This window comes from Tamandua tetradactyla, chromosome 7, assembly GCF_023851605.1.
Source record: "Tamandua tetradactyla isolate mTamTet1 chromosome 7, mTamTet1.pri, whole genome shotgun sequence".
Lineage (NCBI taxonomy): Eukaryota > Metazoa > Chordata > Mammalia > Pilosa > Myrmecophagidae > Tamandua > Tamandua tetradactyla.
The window spans coordinates 98,569,088-98,591,807 of NC_135333.1; the positions used below are offsets into that span (position 1 = coordinate 98,569,088).

At 36.6% G+C, this 22,720-nt stretch overlaps 1 long non-coding RNA gene across 4 annotated transcripts in view; it reads left to right on the forward strand.

Annotated features, from left to right (window-relative positions):
• Positions 1–22,720, forward strand: part of LOC143691684 (uncharacterized) — a 212,407-nt gene that overhangs the window by 130,207 nt on the left and 59,480 nt on the right. For all 4 annotated transcript variants that reach the window (XR_013179649.1, XR_013179652.1, XR_013179650.1 and 1 more), the window contains exon 4: positions 12,236–12,352. This is a non-coding gene — a long non-coding RNA (uncharacterized LOC143691684). The remainder of the gene's footprint in view (positions 1–12,235; positions 12,353–22,720) is intronic.

Below are 22,720 nucleotides of genomic sequence, written 5' to 3' on the forward strand. Positions count from 1 at the left end.
GCTACCCTGAGGCAGTGCTATGTATTTAAATCTCTACCAACTCTGCCCCTGTCAAGGGTAGATTGAAACAATGGCTGCCCTCAGGGCTGGGCCCCAGCGATACACATTTACTAATCAAAAACCCAACCCTACTCTAGGAGAAGAGAATTTTTACATCCCTGTCACCAGTGAGCTAGCCAGGGATTGCAGTCCTCATTGGCCTGCTGTTAGAATCAGGTTGGGTACCAGTAGCTGCCACAAGAAAAGAGCAATTTATTGTTCCTGTCCATATTTTATCAGCCTCTTCCTCCCACTCTTCCATAGATGCTGTACAGTGTTCCAAAGGCCTACAGAGTGTCAAAATAGTTGTTTCATATTCCTGCAAGTTTAAGTTTTTTTGTTGGAAGGACTGAGTCATGGAGCTCCCTAATCTGCCATCTTCCCCAGATGTCTCCAACACAACTGTTTTAACCAGGATTTGGGGGGGAAAAAAAACACAACTCAAACCATCTGCATGCATGGAGCTAATTTTAAAAATCTTGATATAATCTAGCTTTGGAAAAAATCTTCTTTTAATGATTCTGTTTTTTCTGACTATATACTTTCTCTAAACATATAATATATCCAAGGACCAAAATAAAGAACATAAAGTAGATATTTTAAATAGGGAAAGATTATTTAAATGCAGAATATTATTCTTGAGTTTTCATTATGTAATAAACTACTTAAAAATTCACTGTCATTGTTGAGGTCAGCAACTGCAGTAGAAGGAAATTTTAAATGGAATTTCAAATCACTGATCATTAGAATATAAATCTAAAACAAATCAGAAAGGGTTAATGTTGGATATGACAACTCTCAATCTGCTGTTCATTGAAATGAAGAAATGTATTTAACTTTAGAACAAGAAATTAAGAGGTGTTTGGTCAACAAGTGATGTGACAATTAAAGACTCCAATTAATATGCATTGTATACCTATTTTTAAATCATAATCTGTCCTTAGTTTTTTTCTGCATTGTAATTAAAGATTTGTCATTTTTAAATCAATTTATAGTGTCACTTAAAAAAATTACCTTCTATATTAAACATACTTTATTAGCTACCATATATAAAATATAATATATTACATACATATATTTTTTAATGTAGCTGTTCTTTCTATAAGGCATTTATGTGGAGAGGGTTGTATATCAAGAATTGTCATTTAATTGGGAGCATGACAATGTGCTAATGAAGGAAAATGAAGATCAAGTTGAAAAATAAATTACTACCCATAAAACAGTTATGGAGTGCCATTTAGAGTTTAGAATTGGGAAGAAGCTCATATACTCTCCATCCCAGGCAATCTGTATGAGAAAAAAAAATTTAACCATTTGCCTTAGCAGATTATGGTAACACCTTCCATGCCAATTATGGTAACACCTTCCATGCCCAGAATTACTTCCACATGTAAACCCAGTATAGACCATCACTGAATTCTGACCCTGACTATAAATAATGTTTATACAAATACTACCAATCTTTGAAGCAAACTGTATGAAGATTATGTCAGGGAGGATCAACAAAGGAGTTAAACTAAAACTCCAAGGTATGTGAATAGCAAACAGCTTTCGGCACAATATGAATTTGCTAGTTGCATCGCAGGGCATGAAAACACTCACATCCTAGGTCTAATGCAGTTTCTATTTGTTTTTCAGGAGCTGCGTATGTCCTCTATTGCTTAGTCAGATTTTGGTTTGGTTATAATATAATTTATAAATTGTAAATTTGTATCATATTCAATCCTATGCCCTGCTATGTTAATTCTCTCTAAGCTCTTTTTAAGTAAGATTCTAATTTGCATTCAACACATTTTCTAAAATGTAAGATTCTAATTTGCATTCAATACATTTTCTAAAATGTTCTCTGAATAAAGCCCAAGAAAATTTAAGACAAGGTTAAATTCTAAATAAATGATTCATGTCATTTGAGTTTAATTCAATTGCATTCTTTTTTTTAATTCTAGTTTAAATTGAAGAAAGTTTACTGGAGGAATATTCCCAATCTGGAGAATTTTAAGGCCTCAGAAGAAAGGGGAAATAAAGGAATAGTCTTTTATTGCTTCTTTCTTTCTATCTTTATTTTTTGCCTGGCATTGATTGCATTTTTGAGCATTTCCAAGTAGAAACCTGATCGATAAAAATCCCGATTAAGTAATAGAGATAATCAGATAAGATAAAACAGAAAAAAATGATATGCTGTTTACAAAGAAACCCATTATTAAACAAACAACCCATATAAGAAAAAAGGAAATTGATGGGAAAAGATATACAGATCTAAAGATGTACAAACACTAGTCAAATGAAAACTGAAGTGCTGATATTAATAATAGACAATGTTAGGAATGTATAAACAAACTATGATACACATGCGCTAGGATGTTACTCAACAATTAAAAAAAAGGAAAGAATTACTGATATGCACAATAGCATGAATTGATCTCAAATGCATTGTACTGAGTGAAAAAAGCAAACTCCAAAAGGCTACAGGCTTCCATTTTATGACATTCTGGAAAACACAACTCTGTAGGGATGAAAACAGACCAGTGATTACCAGCTGAGCAATAATTCCAAAAAAAATGTTCTAACAATAATTCAAAAAAAAAATGCTCATCAAATAGCATTTGTTTTCAATACTGGTTTACAATGAAACACCCTATTATACAAAATATGTATTATCTGGATATCAGACAGGGGACCTTACAAATGATAAAGGACAATTAAAGTTAGTTGTAACTTCTTCCTCAACTGCTGAGTTTCAGTCAAGTGATTAAGATGCAAAGTGATAGAGTGGAAAAAAGAACACATTTTTCTTTTTGCTTTGTCTCCACACCAATATAAAGTACACAGGGTACTCAGTAAATAAGACATGAAAATAGCAAATAAAACAAAATAATATGAATATAACATTAGGTCTGAACCAAAACCATACTAGGGAAAGACTGCTTCTAAAAATTCTAGAAACAACGTTTCCTTTCTCTTGCTGTCTTGTGGGGTTGACCATTCAGAGTGGTTATTTCCACCATCTGCTAGGAAAAAAAAAAACCCTGAGACTCTTTGGCCAGCATTGTGCAATCTCATTGTTAAGTCTGCATGTTTCATGAGAGGTTCATAGATGAGAGTAGCTGTCAGTACATTTCTGAAAGGGAAATCTCCTACTAGTATCCATAGCCCCTTTATGTGATTCTCTGTCACATAGCAGTCCTTACTTGCAGTTTTGAATGTGGCTGAGGATAACTCCTAGTTCATTTTGAAATAACTGCCTCAGAATATCCTTTAATTTTACCAAAACACCAAAAAAATTCTGGAAATTTAGATTAAGCATAGAAACAATTTCTAACTATGTAGTTGGTAGATGTGGCTTGAATTCAAAGTTGGGGCTAAAATTGAATTAGTAAACATATCTGAATCTCTATTGTCCACAGTAACAGGGACCAAATCCTCTGTCCATCATAAACCAACCAGAAAAACAGACAGAATACATGAGACATCAGTTTTCAGATGTTGCGAAATGAGCACAAGACAGTGATTCCTCAGAGAAGGTAAACAAACAAGATAAACCTTACAAATGCATCAATATACTGCCTAGAGGCAGTGTACACACCACAGCATAAAGAGGGGAACCCAAACAGAGTCCAGCAATCCCGCTGAATTGAGGAAACAGAGATCAGAGATCTGAGAGGTCAGAACAGCTAGAGTTTGTAGTACAACATAATAAAGAGGAGGGAGCTAGAGAAAAGAGGTTTGGAAGTCTGAATTGCTTCAAGTTTTTGCCTGAACTATGTATGCATCAGAAAAAACTATCTGCAGCCAGGGAAAGAATCACTGCGAAGCAGTAGGTAGAACATTCTCCAGAGTCCACACAAGGCCAGCTAGTGTGGAAAGACAGATTTGCAACACATGGGGCATTAGGGATAACCCTCAAAAGATGTAGCATTAGTAATGGGGCTGAACTGGCCCTACACTAAAGGCAGCTCAGCCCTACCCTAACAAAGCTTATAAGCAACTCTTAAAGGATCTGACTGATTCTAATTGATTTTAATTTATGCAAGAAAAAACCCACTATATACAACAGAATTAAACAATATCAGGTGCATGGGTGGTTCAGTGGTAGAATGCTCACCTTCCATGTGGGAGACCCAGGTTTGATTCCTGGACCATGCACCAAAAAAAAGTATATATATATATATATATACGGCCACCACCACCTTAAAATTTCCAATGTCCGGCATTCAAAAACTATATCAGAACAGTGTAAAGAGTAACAAAAAAATATTACCTATAAGAAGACATCATAAATCAATGGAAACATATCCAGAAATTAGAGCAATTATGAAACTAGGGAGGACATTAACACATATTATAAAGATGTTCCAAATTTTCAAGTATGTGAAGTAAAATATAAATCTGATAAGGAGAGAAATGAAAGACATAAAATTGACCCAATGCTAATTTCACATTACGATTTGTATTACTCTGGTATTACTGTATGAATATGAACTATCCAAAATAAAGCAGAGAGAAAAAAACAAAACAAAACAAATGAACAGACAATAAAACAGATAATTTTATACTTAAAAAATACAAGCCCAAATTGGGAAAACATGATCTACATACTAAAAAAGGAATGGGCATATGATTCCCACTTTATTTGTTGTGCTTTGTTAAAGTTTCTTTTTTTTGACGGATAGGAGTCTGTGCCAGTTTGAATCTGTGGTGGACTCCAAAAAAGCCATGCCCTTTAATCCTCATTCAGTATTGCTGGGTGGGAGCATTTTGATTGTTTCCATGAAGATGTGACCCACCCAATTGTGGGTGGTAACTTTTGATTAGATGATTCCCATGGAGGTGTGTCTCCACCACTGAAGGTGGAGTTGCTTACTGGAATACATTAAAAGAGAAAACAAATCTAATTAAAAGTTTGGCAAAGAATTTTGCTAGACATTTCTCCAAAGAAAATATACAAATGGCTAATAAGCACATTAAAGATGCTTAACATCATTAGTCATTAAATAAATGTAAATCAAAACTGCAGTGAGATACCATTTCACATCCACCAGGAATGGCTAGTATTAAAGATAACAACAAAAAAGCAGTTTGGGGAGGATGTGGATAAATTGGAACCCTCAGTACTGGGAGAGATGTAAAATGATGTAGCTGCTGTGGAAAACAGTTTGGCAATTTCTCAAAAAGTTAAACATAGTATTACCATCATAGTATGACCCAGCAATTCTAATCCTAGGCATATACCAACTAAATTGAAAGCAAGGTCTCAGACAGATACTTGCACACCAGTGTTCATAGTGGAGTAATTCACAGTATCAAAAAGGTGGAAATAACTCAGGTGCCTGTCAACTGATGAATGAAAAAAGAAAATATGATTTATACACACAATAGAGTATTATTCAGTGATAAAAAGGAATGAAGTTCTGATACATGCTACAATATAGATGAACCTTGAAAATACTATTCTAAATTAAATAAGCCAGAAACAAAAAGGTTACATATTGTATGATTTCTTTTATATGAAATATCTAGAATGAGCAAATTCATAGAGTCAGAAAGTAGATTAGAAGTTACCAAGGATTTGGGGGTGAGGGAACGGGGAGTTTTGGGCTACATTAGTATAGGGTTTCTGCTTTGATTGATTAAAAAAAAAATTGGTAATGGAGTTGGTGATGGTTGCAAAACATTGTAAATATAACTGATGCCATTATATTATACAGTTTAAAATGGTTAAAGTGGCAAGTTTTATAGTATATAAATGTTGCCACAATAAAAAAATAAAAGGTAATCTGTATAAGAAATATAAGGAAATGAAAGAATAAGAGTACGGGGTACACTAGAATACAATCTAGTATTTACAGAATTAAAAAGAGACTAAATTTATTTCTGTAAGATAGGAAAAAGTGAGAAATAAACTTAATTGGAGTAGGTATAACAGACAAAAAAAGTATATACTGTCTGTGCTGATTTGATTTATATATCCTAGAAAAGCCATGTTTTAATCCTAATCAATCTTGTGAAAGCAACCATTTCCTTTAATTCCTATTTAATAATGTAGGTTGGAAACTTGATTAGGTTATCTCCATGGAGATGTGACTCACCCAATTGTGAGTATTAACTTTGGATTAGAGGGAGATGAGACTCCACCCATTCCAGGTGGGTCTTGATTACTTTACTAGAATCCTTTAAAAGAGGAAGCATTTTGGAAAAGCCTTGAGATTCTGGGAAAGCAGAGAATGATGACAAATGGCAAGAGCCATAAAGCAGAGGGTCCACACTGCTGGGACCTTTGGAGATGAAGAAGGAATACGTCCCCAGGAGAGCTTCATGAAACAAGAAGCCTAGAGAGAAAGCTAGCAGATGTCGCCATGTTCCCCAAGTGCCTCTCCAGTTGAGAGAGAAACCCTGAACTTCATTGGCCTTCTTGAATCAAGGTATCTTTCACTGGATGCCTTAGATAAGACATTTCTTTACGTTGGTTTTAATTTGGACAGTTCCACTGCCTTAGAACTATAAACTAGCAACTTAATAAATTCCCCTTTTTAAAAGCTGAAAAAAAAATAGGAAACATTTTGGAGAGAGTCCCTTTTTGGTAGAGCCACCAGAAAACCAGCAGATGCTGCCATGTTTGCCATGTGCCCTTCGAGCTGAGAGAGAAACGTTGAACATCGTTGGCCTTCTTGAACCAAGGTATCTTTCCCTGGATGCCTTAGAGTGGACATTTCTATAGACTTGTTTTAATTGGGACATTTTCACAGCCTTAGAACAACAGAGTCTGATTGCCTCCAGAGAGATAGTACATTTAATAATGTATAAAGACAGATGCCCCCCCACCACAAGTGCTCTGCCTTCTATAGGGCCAGGAAACTAATATTTCATAGTCTGGGTACCAGAAGGAATGTGCCAGACCCTAGACAGTATTTAGCATAAAGTAGGATCTCAACTGTTAAGCCTTGAAAGTAGGGCCAGATGAGGTTCCTATCACTACCCTGGATCCCTAGCAACTTGGAGGACAGAATGTGGGAGGACTAATTCTAGCATGAGAATAAGGGTTGAACAAAATTATCTGTAACAAATGTTCCAATTATCATCATCAGCTATCCACCAGGGGAAAACCTTCTAAATAAAAATTCTTGAATATAGAAGAAGACAAAACAAAAAAAATTGAAAACTATGAAGACTTAAAAATAAGAAATTCTTCATTCTTCACTTCAAAGGTATTTATCAGTCAGTAGATTATGTCAGACTAATGCATAAAGAAAACTATGTTGCCCTAAATGTATTTATTATATAATAGAGAAAAAGTACAGAGTAGTCCAAGACCCCAGAAAAATAACAGAGTCCAAAGAAAAAGAATAAATACAGAAGTGAAATGCAATAAAAACTGAACCCTCAAAGATCTTTTAAAAGCACTGTTCTAGTTTGGAAGCTGCCAGAATGCAATATACCAGAACTGGAATGGCTTTTCAAAAGGGGAATTTAAAAAGTTTCAAGTTTACAGTTCCAAGCCTATGGAAATGTTCAAACTAAGGCATCCATGGAAAGATGCCTTAATTCAAGAAAGGCTAATGCATCTGCAACATCTCAGTCAGCTGGGAAGGTACGCTGGTCCCCTTCTGGTCCCTTGCTCCTGGACTCCATGTTTTTAGCCTCTGTTCCTGTCAGGGTTACTCTTAGCTTCCCCAGGGCTGACTTTCATCTCTTGGTTTCCCTTGGCTCTTTCCAGGTTCTGGCTTGTTTAACATCTCATGTCAACATCTGCTTGGTTCCAAGTATCTCCAAACATCCGTGTCTCTGTTCTCCATGTGTCTGCATCTGTGTCAGCTCTGCTGTGAAGTTTCTGTGGCTCTGAGGCTTCCGTTGTTTCTCTAGACTGTCATTTCTGACTCTCACCAAAATGTTTCCTCTTTTAAAGGATTCTAGTAAACTCATCAAGACTCACCTGAAATGGGTGGAGTCACACCTACATCTATCTAATCAAAAGGTTACATCTACAACTGGGCATGTCACGTCTCCATGGAGATAATCTAATCAAAAGATACCAGCCTACAGCATTGAATCAGGATTAGAAGAAACATCTGCCTCCACAAATTGACTCAGTATTAAAGCATGGCTTTTCTGGGATACAGCATAAGCACCAATAAAATATATAAACTTACAGTAAGAAGTCACAAATAAATTATATTAGGAATTAGAATGAGTACATTATTATATATATATACACAGATACAAAGAAAAATTTTAAATTATATATTGTATCAATTCTAAGATACCATTAGTTGTAAGATGCACCATACTTTATGCACCATTAAAAAAGAAAAACTGCTGCCAACAAAACTATAATACAAAATTTTTATCATCTAGAAGGTTTGTTATTTTATGGGTGTCAAAATAACTCATATATTTATTTAACTGTATGTATCTTATTATATATCACTTTTGTCTACAAAACAAGAAAGTAAATGGAAATGAAGTTAATTGGTTGGGTTTCCTAGAATTCAGTCTCTCTTGCTTCAACCAGTTCTGCACTGGCGAGTTTAAAACACATTAAAAAAAATCTAAACCATCAATCAGAAGTTGGCATATTAAGTCTAAAGATCTGCTGATATCCTATTGGTTTTGCTTTAAATCTTCAACCACCTATTCTGCTTCCTTTAGGATACTAATCTACTTCTCTTATGCTTCTGTTTTGTTTTGCAAGCAGGTTTCCTCTTTTTAAAAAAATCTACATGATTTAAGGGAAACTGCAGAATTGAGATATCACCTATCAGGGAAGAACGGTCTTGTTTATATTATCTCTAAAGTTAAAAAATTAGAAAAAAATAAATCTTTGGTTTATGTCTCCCACCCCTTTTCTGGAAAACATAATGCTAGATTAACAGAGAAAATTTCTAAACCCAGTAGGTCAGTCTATGAGACGGTAAAGGGCTAAATGGATGAAGAGAATGTTGGCACGCAAATTTATTCAGGGCAATACTTTCCTTTCCGTAAATTGCTTCTGACAACAGTTTAGAATATTTTCTAGCTGTAAAGGAGAAGTTAGGGATTAACAAATGATTATGATTACTGAATCATTAGATAGATATTTCTTCTTTACTTTCTAGTATATTAGAATAGCCAGAGGGAAATACCTGAAATAACTGAACTATGGCCTAGCTGCCTTGATCTTGATAATGATGTTACAACCAAACAGCCATTATGTTGTGACTGTGAAAACCTTGTGACTGGCCCTCATTTTTACCTCCTTAACCTGTTTTTCAACTTTTAGAGTCTTAGGATCACCAAAGACAGTCCCTAATGTTTATTAATGCAGGAACTGGAGTCAGCCCCAGAACTAACCCATCCCAATTCCTACACTATCTTGCTAAGCATGTCATCGATCTGCGCATGTTCAATAATTAGGTCACCTCTACATCATCTAGAGCCATTGTGCTCATTACCCTAAAGCCTGCCCATCCTTTGATACTATAAAACTCTCAGAGTTACTGCGGTTCGGAGAGAGAGATTTTTAGGCCAAATGGCCATCTGATCTCCTACCTCACGCTTAGCAATAAGCTCTTTCTTCTTTGAAACCCCAAAGTCTCAGGAATTGGTCATTTGAGAGAATTGGGCAGAGAACCTATTGCTTTTGATTGGTATCACTGCCAATGACTAAGATAAATGAACACCCAATAAGCTGGAAGAGTGACATATGATTTCCTTGCTTTATTTTTTAGCATAATTTTTGAGGAATATAAACATTTTGTATAATAAACATAAGCAGCAACTCAAAAACATATTTAAATGTAACAAATATTATGGTTCCACATGTGGACTTGCAGTTCATCGGTGTTCACTCCTCAACCCTACTATGAAATCAAAGTTTTAGTATAAAAAATGTAAACATATAAAATAATCCCATAACAATAAACAGATAAAAATAAGATATAATCATATATATAGTGTCATTGAGGTAATCACCAAAAGATGAAAACAGAAATTATGAAATTGTCAAGAGTGTGCCTCTGAGTATGTTTGGAGACTGGGGGGAGGGAGTGGGGGGTGCTCTAGAGAGAGACAAGAATTTATTAGTTTTCATTATAAGCTCCTCTGTGAAATAGGATTTGTTAATGTACATATATTACTGTGACAAAGAATTAAAATTTTAAAAATTTAAAGCAGCCCAAAGGAAAAAAGGAAATGGAAATGGATTGAATTTTTTAAAAAATCACTGTTTCCTATGGGGTGGATGACACAGAGCTTTTGCATTTTAATGCTAATTTCTTTAAGAGGTCCCTGCTGACTTCGAGTGCTTGTTAGAAATATCAGTCTGAAATAGAAAACGGTGATGGTGAAAATAAACCCTGCTTACTTCAACTGCAGGATATTTTAGGAATAAAGATGCAGGTTCTATTTTCCCTTGAAAGAACAAAATCCATCTGCTCTGTAGGATTATTGACAGCCTTTCTTCCAGCTGTGGGGGCTTTATTTTATGCAACAGCACGAGACACATTTCTGAGGTCAAGTTTTCTGACTTGTATTATTTTCTTCTCTCTTTCTTTGGAAAAAAAAATGCATGCTGATTCTTAGTCAGAGACTGAATTCCTACTTGTGTTCCTCTCTATAGCTCAGAGAGCAGTTTTTTTTTTATTTCCTTTGATGAATGTAATGGATTTCTATTATCTAGAGCAGTATTATCAACACTACAGCCTGGCTGCACAGATGGGGTATTAGACATATAAAAGAGTAAAAGAGCAAACAAAACAGACAAAAGTCAATGAAACTCTCAATGAAAATATTATACACCACAAAAGCAGTCGGATCTGATTTTAGTATGCGATCTTCATATGTCCACATTTAGAAATAACTTTTCATGATCAATCTAGGCAAAAATAAGTATCCTCTGGCACAAGAGACCAAAAAGAGCAATTGTCAGTAAGTAATTTTTTTTTTGATTAGGTGTCAAATCAACCCAAGTCCTTCAATTGAACAAAGAATTATAGAGGCAATTCACTTAAGCCTCGACCAGGGAACACACAAAAATGAGCATAAGAAACAGTTTAAGGGGTTAAAGAGTATATTGAGATAACATTTATATGATGACAAAATTGGAGAACAATCAAAGACAAAATCCTAAATGGAAGCCTTAAAATCTTGAGACGTATGCACCTATTTCTGAAATACTGGGCAAGAGATGGGAATGAGATGAGAACTGACACAAGAACTTCACTCCACTTTACTACACCACAGATACAAGTCAGAGAATGTGAGCAATTATAAAATCCAGCACAATCAAAGCTGACAGACCACATTTCACCATGTGTAAGAAACATAAAGACCTTCTCAAGTCTCTTGTGTTCTGCTCTATTCACTAACTCTCTCTAGCTATTGCCCTAATTCTCTGACTTGATTCACAAACATTTACCTGCCTTGCCTCTACTTCCTCACCTCTCTTTATGACTCAGATCACTGTGACAACTAACAACCTCCCCTGTCTACTCTCACTTAAGTTGCTAGTGGCTTTTTCCCGGCTAAATCCAAAATCCACATTTAAGTCCTTATCTTACTTGACATTCGTGTTCATTTGAGATGGTTAACCATCCTTCCTTGAAATTGTCTCTTTGCTTGGTTTCTCATCCACTGGTCCTCTAACTCTAACTTCGTTCATTTGAAAAATAGATATTGAGGGCCTACCATGTCCAAGGCACTCTTATAAGTTCTGGGAATACAGCAGGAAATGAAACACAAAAATCTCTGTTTGCATGAGTTAACATCTTAAAGGAGGACATAGAGAAATAAGTAAAATATTCAGTACACTAGAAAATAACTGATAAGAAGAAAAAAAGTAAATCAGGGAAGCTAGGACAAGGAGTTTAAACAGTTTGGGGTTGTGATTTTAGATTAAAAAAAAAAAAGAAAAGTGATACTGGATATTGAATTAAAACCTGAAGGAAGAAAAGGACTAAGTCATGTGTATTTCTGTGGGACAATTAATCCAGATAGAGACAACACTAAGCTCAAAGGCCCTGAGACAGGAACGTCCAGGACAAATTAGGAGCCAAGTGAGCAAGGAGGAGAGAAGTAGGAAACAGAAGTAACCAGGGACAAATCACATGGGTATTTGATGGCCAGTGGAAAGAATTTAGCATTTATGCTGACTGAAATGAGAAACCATTAGTGAGGGGAAGGGAGTTAGCAGAAAAGTGACTTGATTCAACTTGTCTTTTAACAGGATAACTCTGGCAGCTGTATTGGAATAAAATGAAGGATTCATGGGGAGAAGCAGGAAGACCAGATAGGAAGCCATCAGAATATTCCAGATGAAAATTTTAGGGGCTCTGACCAACAGGTTAGTCGTGGAGGTAATTTGAAATTAGACCGATTATGGATGTGTTTGAAGATAGAATTGTCAGGATTAACTGACTTCTGGCCTAAGCAACTGGAAGAGAGGTGCTACCATTTACTGGGCTTGAGAAGATGGCAGGTGAAATAGGATCAAGTAAAGGGGGGATTACAGAATGTCTGGAAGTTTGCTTTTGGAGATGCTAAATATGAAATGCCTTCAGACATACGTTGGAGATGCATCATAGAAAACTGGGTACATGTGTCTCAAATTCAAGGGAGATGTCTAAGCAAGAGATACAAATTTGGGAATCATAAGGTTACCTGGTATTTCAATACATGAAACTGAATGATCACTTAGGGAATGGTGATAGACAGAAAGGAGAAGTCTAAGCACTGAGTTCTGGAACACTCCAATTTGAAGTTCTGCTCCTTCTTCTTTCACCTGTTCAGAACCTGGTGATCGCCAGGTTCTGTCCTTCCATCTTACCTTCTGTCCTCAACCCTCCTCCCACCCAGCACATCATTCAACATTCTGTCCTTTCATCTTGCCTTCCTCCCAGCTCCAGGCTTCATGTGACCACTGTGACTTCTACTCTTTTCCCAGATCATCTCTGGTCTTCATATGGACTGTATTTCCTCTTTAACATTTATCATAATTTATATATATTATATGTGTATGCTTTCTTGTTTTTCTGTCTGCCTGCTTCACTATACTGCAGATTTTGTAAGCACAGAGACCAACTGTGTCTAGTTAACCACTGGATCCACAGCATAAGGACTGGCATGGCACATTGAGGAAAAATATTTATATTTATTGAAAGAATGACTATGAGCCTTTCACTGATGACTCCCAATATGTACTATATTTCCAAGCTGGATTTCTTTCCTGCACTTCAGAATTCATCCAATTGTCTATAGGGTTTTCATTTGAAAGTCCCACAGACACTTCAAACTCACTATATACAAAAAGAACCAGCATTGATCCTTCACTTCCTATTTGGACTCTGGAAAGATTGCTTAACTAGTCATCCAAATTGGAAATTTAAAAGTTCTTTTTCTTCAATATCTACATTCCATTGGTCATCAATTCCTGTCAAATCTCTCTCCTAAACATCCCTCAAGTTTATCCCTGCTGCCTTTGTTTTAGTTGAGCTGCTCAGTTTTCAATTTAAAAGCTTCAAAATTGCTCTTCTTGACTATATTTAGCCTCCTTCTATCTATTCTGTTCATTTTTACCAAAATAAAAGGCAAAACTGAGCTCGTCAGCCTCTCTCTTAAAATACCACATGACCTCTTCAATCCTACACAGGGATCAGAAACAAAGACAAATCCAGTCTGTTTAGTCCATACATTCAAGACTAAAGTAAAGGTGAATTAGTTTTCAACATTTATTATTGGGATATTTTGCACACCAATCCAGATTTCTGGCTCCTCTTGAAAAGCCCAAAGCTTTAGTGACACTAGACACAAATTTCCACATGGCAACAATATGAAGCCAAATACCACCTACTTCTGGTGGGCTGGGGATGCCCTGAGCTCCAGTTTACCAGAGCCCACCCTAGCTCATGTCATTGATGTAGACTACACAAGAGGATCCACTGACCTAAAGGGTAAATTCCAAATACTTTAATAAGGCATATATCGCCTTCTGGATATGCTTCTACAGGATGACCTTTCTACATGCCCCTTTACCTTCAGCTGCCTATTCCTCTCTAACCTCATGCCATATACTTTAGACATGACAAAGCACTTGCAGTTCCCCTTATACTCTTGTTACATGACTTCCCCTCTATCAGGAAGGCCCTTTGAACCCCTCTAAACTCCCATTCCTCCATTGCAGGATAGATCTCAATGGACCTTCAGGCTTGCTCCCTCCCCTAGGAGTAGAGAGCTGGCTCAGCAGCTCTGAGTCAACTCAAAAGAAACCTAATGATAGCTGCTGCTGGGCTTCAGAGGCACCTCTGTCTAATACAGTCATTTCCCCAGCCACTTTGATATAGTTATAACAAATATTGTTATATAGTCACAAGGATTTCCTCTGCTCCTCTGACCCTATAAAAATGTAGAGAGTTATGGGGTTAGAACCCCTTTCTACTTGAACACTGGCCATGGTGTAGGCAATCTGGCATTTGGCCAAAGCTGTGGGACAATGAGAGAGTAGGGGATTGCATGCAGTAAGTTGTTCCCTAAGAAATGCTTTAAAATACCTGCACCATAAAATGCTGTGGTATGTTTCCATAACCCTTTGGCACAATACTTTCAATTTCTTGCCCAAGACTCCCTATGTTTATAAAGCTTTCCCTGACTTCCCCAGTAAGACTGAGATCCTTGTTGTTCCCACAACTCTCTCAGTACCTTGTTCTTTCTCTTAGAGTTGACTCTAAGGACTCAGGATTTATCAACTCTATTAAAATATCTTGTACGAGTTCATACCTGTTTTAGTTTCCTAGACTGCTCAAACAAATGAAATGGATTGGCTTAAGCAATGGGAACTCATTCGCTCATCGTTTTGAGGCTAAGAGAAACTCCAAATCAAGGTGTCATCAAGCTGATGCTTTCTTCTCGAAGGCCAGTATTCTGGCACTGCTGCCTGCAACCCTGGCTCCTCTGTCACATGGCAAAGCATCTGCTGTTCTCTCCCTTCCTTCCAGGTTTCCTTGATCTCAGCTTCTGGCTTCCCTGGCTTTCTCTCTCTCTCTCTCTCTGTCTGAATTTCATTCTCTTATAATGGACACCAGTAATAGGATTAAGACTCCTCTTGCTTGAGGTGGGCCACACCTTCTTTACTGAAGTGACCTCATCAAAAGGTCCTGCCAACAATGGGTCCGCACCCACAGGAATTGCTTAAATTTAAAGTCATGTTTTTTCAGGTACATACAGCCTCAAATCACCACAATACAATACTTCATTCATGTTTCAAACACCACACACACCACAGGTAAAAGCTCAAGAATTGTTCACTGAATACATGAATTACCTGCATAATAACAATGGAGTTGCTCTACTAACTTCTTACAGCAGTTATCCATGGAAAGAAGCAGAGTCCTTCCATCCAATTTAGTAAGAACTCAACGTTAGGCTTCATTTTTCTACATTTCCTGGTATAATTTTCTTTTTATTTTTTATATGACAGCATCATGAAATTGTTTTGAAGACTAGTTTCAATAAGATACATATAAAGTTCTTAGCAGAGTACCTAGCACATAGTAAGTACTCAGCAAAAGGGTACTGCATCATGCAGGCAGCATTTGAAGTGATCGAATACAAAGATTTCAATAAACTAGATTCAAATTCTTCAGCCAAAATGGGGCAGCTCCGATTTCTAAAAATGTCTCTAAAATCTGCTAGCTAGCTGAGTTTCCTGCACAGTAGTGAAGGACACAGAGCTCAGAGTCAGACAGCCCAAGATTTTAGTCTTGGCTCTGAAACTAACATGTGTGTCATCTTGAGCAATTTATTTAACTTTCTCTGAGCTTCACTTTTGTCACCTTTTAACTCAACCAGACCCACCGCTTGGATTGTTACAAGGGTCATATAAGTAAGTGTAAATTTTAGCTCAGTGCCTGATACAATTTCAAAAATCAACAATTTATTTATTATGCCCTGTCAACAAAAAAGGAAATAGGAAGCAAAATTTTTTTAAGTGAGTAAAGGTAAATCTCATATTTGGTTATCTCTCAATTTGCTCTCTTATATATAAAACCCATAAACTTAAAGCACAATAAAAATTGATGGGCCATTTATATCTGTCACATCTCTGATCTTTCTTCCAAAAGAAACAGTATTATTACTGCTGCACGATACAGAGATACAATCATGCCTGACAGTAATTTGGTAATAACTAGTAAATATAAATGTGTGCGTTCCTTCCAGCCCAAAATACATAACCTAACGAATCTCTCATTAATGTGTGTAAGAAAAAATGTTCAAGGATAGTAACTGCAGCATTACTTATATTACCAGAATATTGGATTTCCAGCAGACTAAAAGCAAGGCAAGTATTTTTTTCAAAGAGAAAAATGAATTGTTTAATATGTATACACTGGTATACTAGACAGGAGTGAAAATGAATTTAGAGCTTCATAAATTAACACAAAAGCATCTCAAAAACATCATGAACTAGAAAAATACTTTGAAATCACACAAAATAGTGCTTTCTATAGTTTATGGATATAAACCCATGTCGTCTTCAAGACAGCGGTTACCTCTGGAGAAAGGATGGGAATGGAATTATAGAAGGTTACAAAGAGCAATTAATTTTAAATATTGTATTCCTTTTTTTATAAAGGAAAGGAAGGTTTCTGGGTAAGACGGTGGAGTAGAGTAGGCTGGATTCACCCCTGCTCTATAGAACAAGATAGGGCACGGGGTTAAAAACAACCAGAACTGCAGCCCCAGAGGGTGAGAGAGGATCTTCAATATTTCTCAGGGAGAAGAGATGTTGGGCGATCAGGACAGGGAGAGCAGGGTGGGTCTAATGGGCCACGATCCACACTAGGGGTGGGTGGGCAGTGCAGACCCGAGGAAGCCGACTATTCCTCTGCTCCAGCCTGCCCCTGCTGCTGGCTGGGTAAAACTTGTATTTGGCTCTGAAGCCAGCAGCACCCATGGGGAACCCAGAGGCATGCCTAGTCGTCCACCGCACAAAGCTGCAACCCTGGGCACTGGGATCAGTTGCCCTGCCAGGTGCTGAGAATGGCCATCCCATCAGGCATAGTGAACAGTGGGTCTGCTGGACGCCAGACACTGAGATCAGCTACTCTGCCAGGCACTGTGATTGGCTCCCCCTGCATGCATGCCATCTTCCCAGAAGGCAAAAAGGGGCAGGCCTGAGGGGATGAGGTGCTTCAGGAGTGCCACCTGCTGTGACTAAGTGGTAAGTGCAAAATGGCAAACTCCCCATCTGCCTAGTTTTGTTTTTTTTTTACATGGGCAGGAACCGGGAAGTGAACCCCAGGTCTCCGGCATAGCAGGCAAGAACTTTGCCTGCTGAGCCACTGTGGCCCACCCTAATATATTTTTCAGTCATGCTATTTTTTATTTTCATTTATATATTATGTATATTTACTCTTTTTTAATTTATTTATTAATTTAAAAAAATTAACAAATGAAATATAACATTAACATAGATAATCAGTAATTCACAATATCATCACTTAGTTGCATATTCATCATTTCTTAGAACATTTGCATCTATTCAGAAAAAGAAATAAAAAGACAATAGAAAAGAAATAAAATGAAAACAGAGAAAAAAAGAATTATACATACCATACCCCTTATCCCTTGCTTTCATTTATCACTAGCATTTCAAACTAAATTTATTTTAACATTTGTTTCCCTATTATTTATTTTTATTCCATATGTTCTACTCCTTTGTTGACAAGGTAGATAAAAGGATCATCAGACACAAGGTTTTCACAATCACACAGTCACACTGTGAAATCTATATCATTATTCAATCATCCTCAAGAAACATGGCTACTGGAACACAGCTCTATATTTTCAGGCAGTTCCCTCCACCCTCTCCATTACATCTTGAATAACAAGGTGATATCTACTCAATGCGTAAGAATAACCTCCAGGATAACCTCTCAACTCTGTTTGGAATCTCTCAGCCATTGACACTTTGTCTCATTTCCCTCTTCCCCCTTTTGGTTGAGAAGGTTTTCTTAATCCCTTGATGCTAAGTCTCAGTTCATTCTAGAGCTTTTCTCAATCCCTTGATGCTGAGTCTCAGTTCATTCTAGGATTTCTGTCCCACGCTGCCAGGAATGCCCATACCCCTGGAGTCATGTCCTACGTAGACAGGGGGAGGGTGGTGAGATTGCTTGTTGTGTTGGCTGGAAAGAGAGGCCACATTTGAGCAACAAAAGAGGCTCTCTTGTGGGTGACTCTTAGGCCTAAATTTTAAGTAGACTTAACCTATCCTTTGTGGTTAAGTTTCATATGAACAAACCCAAGACTGGGGGCTCAGCCTATAGCTTTGGTTGTCCACACTGCTTGTGAGAATATCAAGTATTCAACTTGGAAAAGTTGAATTTCTCCCCATTCTCACCATTCCCCGAAGGGGGCTTTGCAAATACTTTTCCACTCACTGATCGAATCACTCTGGGATTCATCGGGACATCACTCTGGGCAAACCAACAAAATCTCATGTCCTACCTGAGATTCCAAGTACTTATGGTGTTCAATCAAACTATCTACATAAGTTATATTAGGAAATGCACTAGTCAAAATATACATTTGTACCAAATAAACATTTTTTCCTTTAGTCTCACACATAAGGTGACATTTTAAAATATTAAATACCATCTATTTTCAGCACCCTGCAGTAATGACATTCCTTTGTTCTTCCTCATGCAAAAACATTTTTAAAATTTGTACATTTAGTCTCTATTATTATACACTCTAGGCATTACTAGATTATACCATCTCAATCTTTAACATCTATCTTTCTTTCTGATTTCATTTATGCCCCCAGCCTTCCTCCCTCTATCATCCTCACATGTAGCTTCATTCAGTGTTTAACATAATTGTATTACAGTTAGGTAGTATTGTGCTGTCCATTTCTGAGTTTTTATATTCAGTCCTGTTGCACAATCTGTATCCCTTCAGCTCCAATTATCCAATATCTTACCCTATTTCTATCTCCTGATGGTCTCTGTTACCAATGAAATACTCCAAGTTTATTCACTAATGTCAGTTCATATCAGTGAGACCATACAGTATTTGTCCTTTTGTTTTTGGCTAGTCTCACGCAGTATAATGTTCTCAAGGTCCATCCATGTTGTTACATACTTCATAACTTTATTCTGTTTTAAAGCTGCATAATATTCCATCATATGTATATACCACAGTTTGTTTAACCACTCATCTGTTGAAGGACATTTTGGCTGTTTCCATCTCTTTGCAATTGTAAACAATGCTGCTATAAACATTGGTGTGCAAATGTCCATTTGTGTCTTTGCCCTTATGTCCTTTGAGTAGACACTTAGCAATGGTATTGCCAGGTCATATGGCAATTCTATATTCAGCTTTTTGAGGAACCGCTAAACTGCCTTCCATAGCGGTTGCACCATTTGGCATTCCCACCAACAATGAATAAGTGTGCCTGTTTCTCCACATCCTCTCCAGCACTTGTCATTTTCTGTTTTGTTGATAATGGCCATTCTGGTGTGTGTGTGTGTATTTACTCTTATTTTTATTCGTTTTTTAATTTTCTCTCTTCTGTAGGCAGCAGTCTGAGTTCTTACCCAATATATCTTGGGGTGTCTCCTTCTGACTACAGTGCCTACTAATGCTGAGGCATTTTTTATTACTGCAATTTTTTATTTTATCTGTTTTTGGAGGTGCATGGGCCAGGACTCAAACATGGGGCTCCCTGGGTGGGCATTCTGCCCCTGAACTCCCACGCATCCCTGAATAGCTTTTAATAAACCCTCAAGTAAAATTGTACCCCCTACATGAGATTCAGGCCTTGGTTTTTCCGGGAATTACTGACAAACTAAATGCAAAAGGGAACCTTCAATACAAAACCAAGTAAATACAAAACTTTAGACAAGTGAAGGAAATGAACTTGCAAAATAACCTTATTAATCTAATCAAATGCCCCAAACACAATGGAAAATCACAAAACACATGAAGATCCAGGCAGAAGTGGTCCAGTCAAATGACCAAATCAAACACCCGAGGGGACAGAGAATATGGAATAGCTACTCAAATAACGTATAAAATAAAAAAGGATAAAATAAAATAAAGGATATCAGGAAAACACTAGAAAAGAAAGAACTCAAAGACTAAGTAGAAAAATGGCAGATCTCACAGAGACAAAAGACATAGTAGACCAAATTAGAAATATACTAGAGACACATGACAGCAGAGTTGAAGAAACAGAAGAAAGAACAAGTGAGCTAGAAGACAGATCAATAGAGCTAGAACACACAAAATTATAAATGACAAGAAGATGGGAAAAACAGAACTGGATCTTAGGGAAATGATGGACAACAAAAGAGGCACAATAAGAACCACTGGTGCCCCAGAAGGAGAAGAGAAGAGTGAAGGGCTAGGATGGTTAGTTGAAGATATAATCAGGGGAAATTTCCCAACTCCTATAAAAGACAAAAGATGCAAATCAAAGATGCCCAATAAACTTCAAATAGAATAAATCCAATAGGCCTACTCCAAGATACTAATCAAACTGTCAAGTGTTGAAGAGAAGCAGAAAGTCCTGAGAGCAGCAAGAGACAAGCGATCTACTACATGCAAGGGAAACCACATGAGACTGAGTTCAGACTACTCAATAGACACCATGGAAGCAAGAAGGCAGTAGTATAATTTATTTAAGATCCTGAACAAGAGAGGCATCAAGTCAAGAATTCTTTATCCAACCAAGTTATCCTTCAAAAGAGAAGGAGAGATTAAAATCTTCAAAGACAAAAACTAAGAGAACTAATCAACAAGAGATCAGCTCTACAAAAAATACTAAAGGGATTCCTGTTAGCTGGAAAAAAAGAAAAAAAAGGCAGGGGTTGGGTTCTGGAAGGGGCACAGAATTGAAGAGTACCAGTAAGGGTAATTTAAAGGATAAAAAGAGAGAAAAGGAAAAGAATACATAGATCTGACTACTATAAACCAAAAGATAAGATGGTAGATTCAAGAACTGCTTCTACAGTAATAATTTTGATGTTAATGGGCTAAACTCACCAATTAAAAGATGTAGATTGGCAAAATGAATTTAAAAATATAATCCATCTATATGCTTATTACAAGAGACCCATCTTAGATCCAAGGAAACAAATATATTGAAAGTGAAAAGAAGGAAAAAGATGTTCAATGCAAGCTGTTAACAAAGGAAAGCAGGAGGAACTATACTAATATCAGATAAAAGACTTTAAATGTAAAGATGTCATAAGAGACAAAGAAGGACATTACATATTAATAAAAGAGACAATTCACCAAGATGAAATAACAGTCATAAATATTATGCTCCCAATCAAGGAGCTCTTAAGTATATGAAGTAAACATTGGCAAAACTGGAGGGAGCTATAGATGTTTCAACAATAATAGTGGGAGTCTTCCTTATACCACTCTACACTACAGATAGAACAACCAGAAAAAGGAACAACAAGGGAATAGAGAATCTAAACAATGGAATAAATGAATTAGCCTTGGTAGACATATAGAGATCATTACATCCAAAAAAAGCAAGATATGCATTCTTCTGTAGTACACATGGAATGCTCTCCAGGATAGGTCATATGCTGGAGAACAAAACAGGTCTTTATAAATTTAAAAAAAGATTGAAATTATTCAAAACACTTTGTTTGATCACAAAAGAATGAAGCTGGAAATTAATAATAATCAAAGAACCAGAACTTTCACAAATATATAGAGATCAAACCATATACTCTTAAATACTCAGTGGGTCAAAGAAGAAATTGCTAGATAAATTGGCAAATATCTACAGATGAATAATAATAAGAATACAACATATCAGAACTTATGGAATGTGGCAAAGGCAGTGCTGAGAGGGAAATTTTTCCCTAAATGCCTTTATTAAAAAACAAGAATGAGCAAAAATAGAGAATTTATCTGCTCACCTGGAGAAATTAGAGAAAGACAGCAAATTAACCCCAAAGCAAATAGAAGAAGACAAATAACAAAGATTTAAGTATAAATAAACAAACTGGAGAATTAAAAAAAAAATAGAATCCATAAAACCAAAAGTTATTCTTTGAGAAAATCAATAAAATTGATGGACCCCTAGCTAGACTGACAGAGAGAAAGGAGAGAGAGGATGCAAACAAAAAAAATCAGACATGAGAGGGGGGTATTGTTACCATGGATCTTGAAGCAATTTTAAAACTCAGAAGAGAATACTATGAACAACTATATGCTAACAAACTAGACAACTTAGATGAAATAGGCAAATTCCTAAAAACATGTGAACTACCTACACTGACTCAAAAGAAATAGAAGAAACAACCAATTACAAATAAGCAGATTCAATTAGTCATCAAATATCTTCCCTCAAAGAAAACCCCAGACAGCTTCCCAGGGGAATTTGATCAAACGTTCCAAAAAGAACTAACACGAATTCTGCAAAAAATCTTCCCAAAAATCGAGGAAAAAGGAATACTACCTAACTTATTTTACAAAGCTAATTTCACTCTAATACCAAAACCAGATAAAAAGACAGTGCAAGAAAGGAAAGCTACAGGCCAATTTTCCTGTAGTTGAAAAAATGCAAAAAAAATGCAAAAATTCTCAACAAAATACTAGCAAATCAAATCCAAAGATACATTAAAATAATTACACATCATGATCAAGTAGGGTTTATTCCAGGATACAAGGGGTGATTCCACACAAGAAA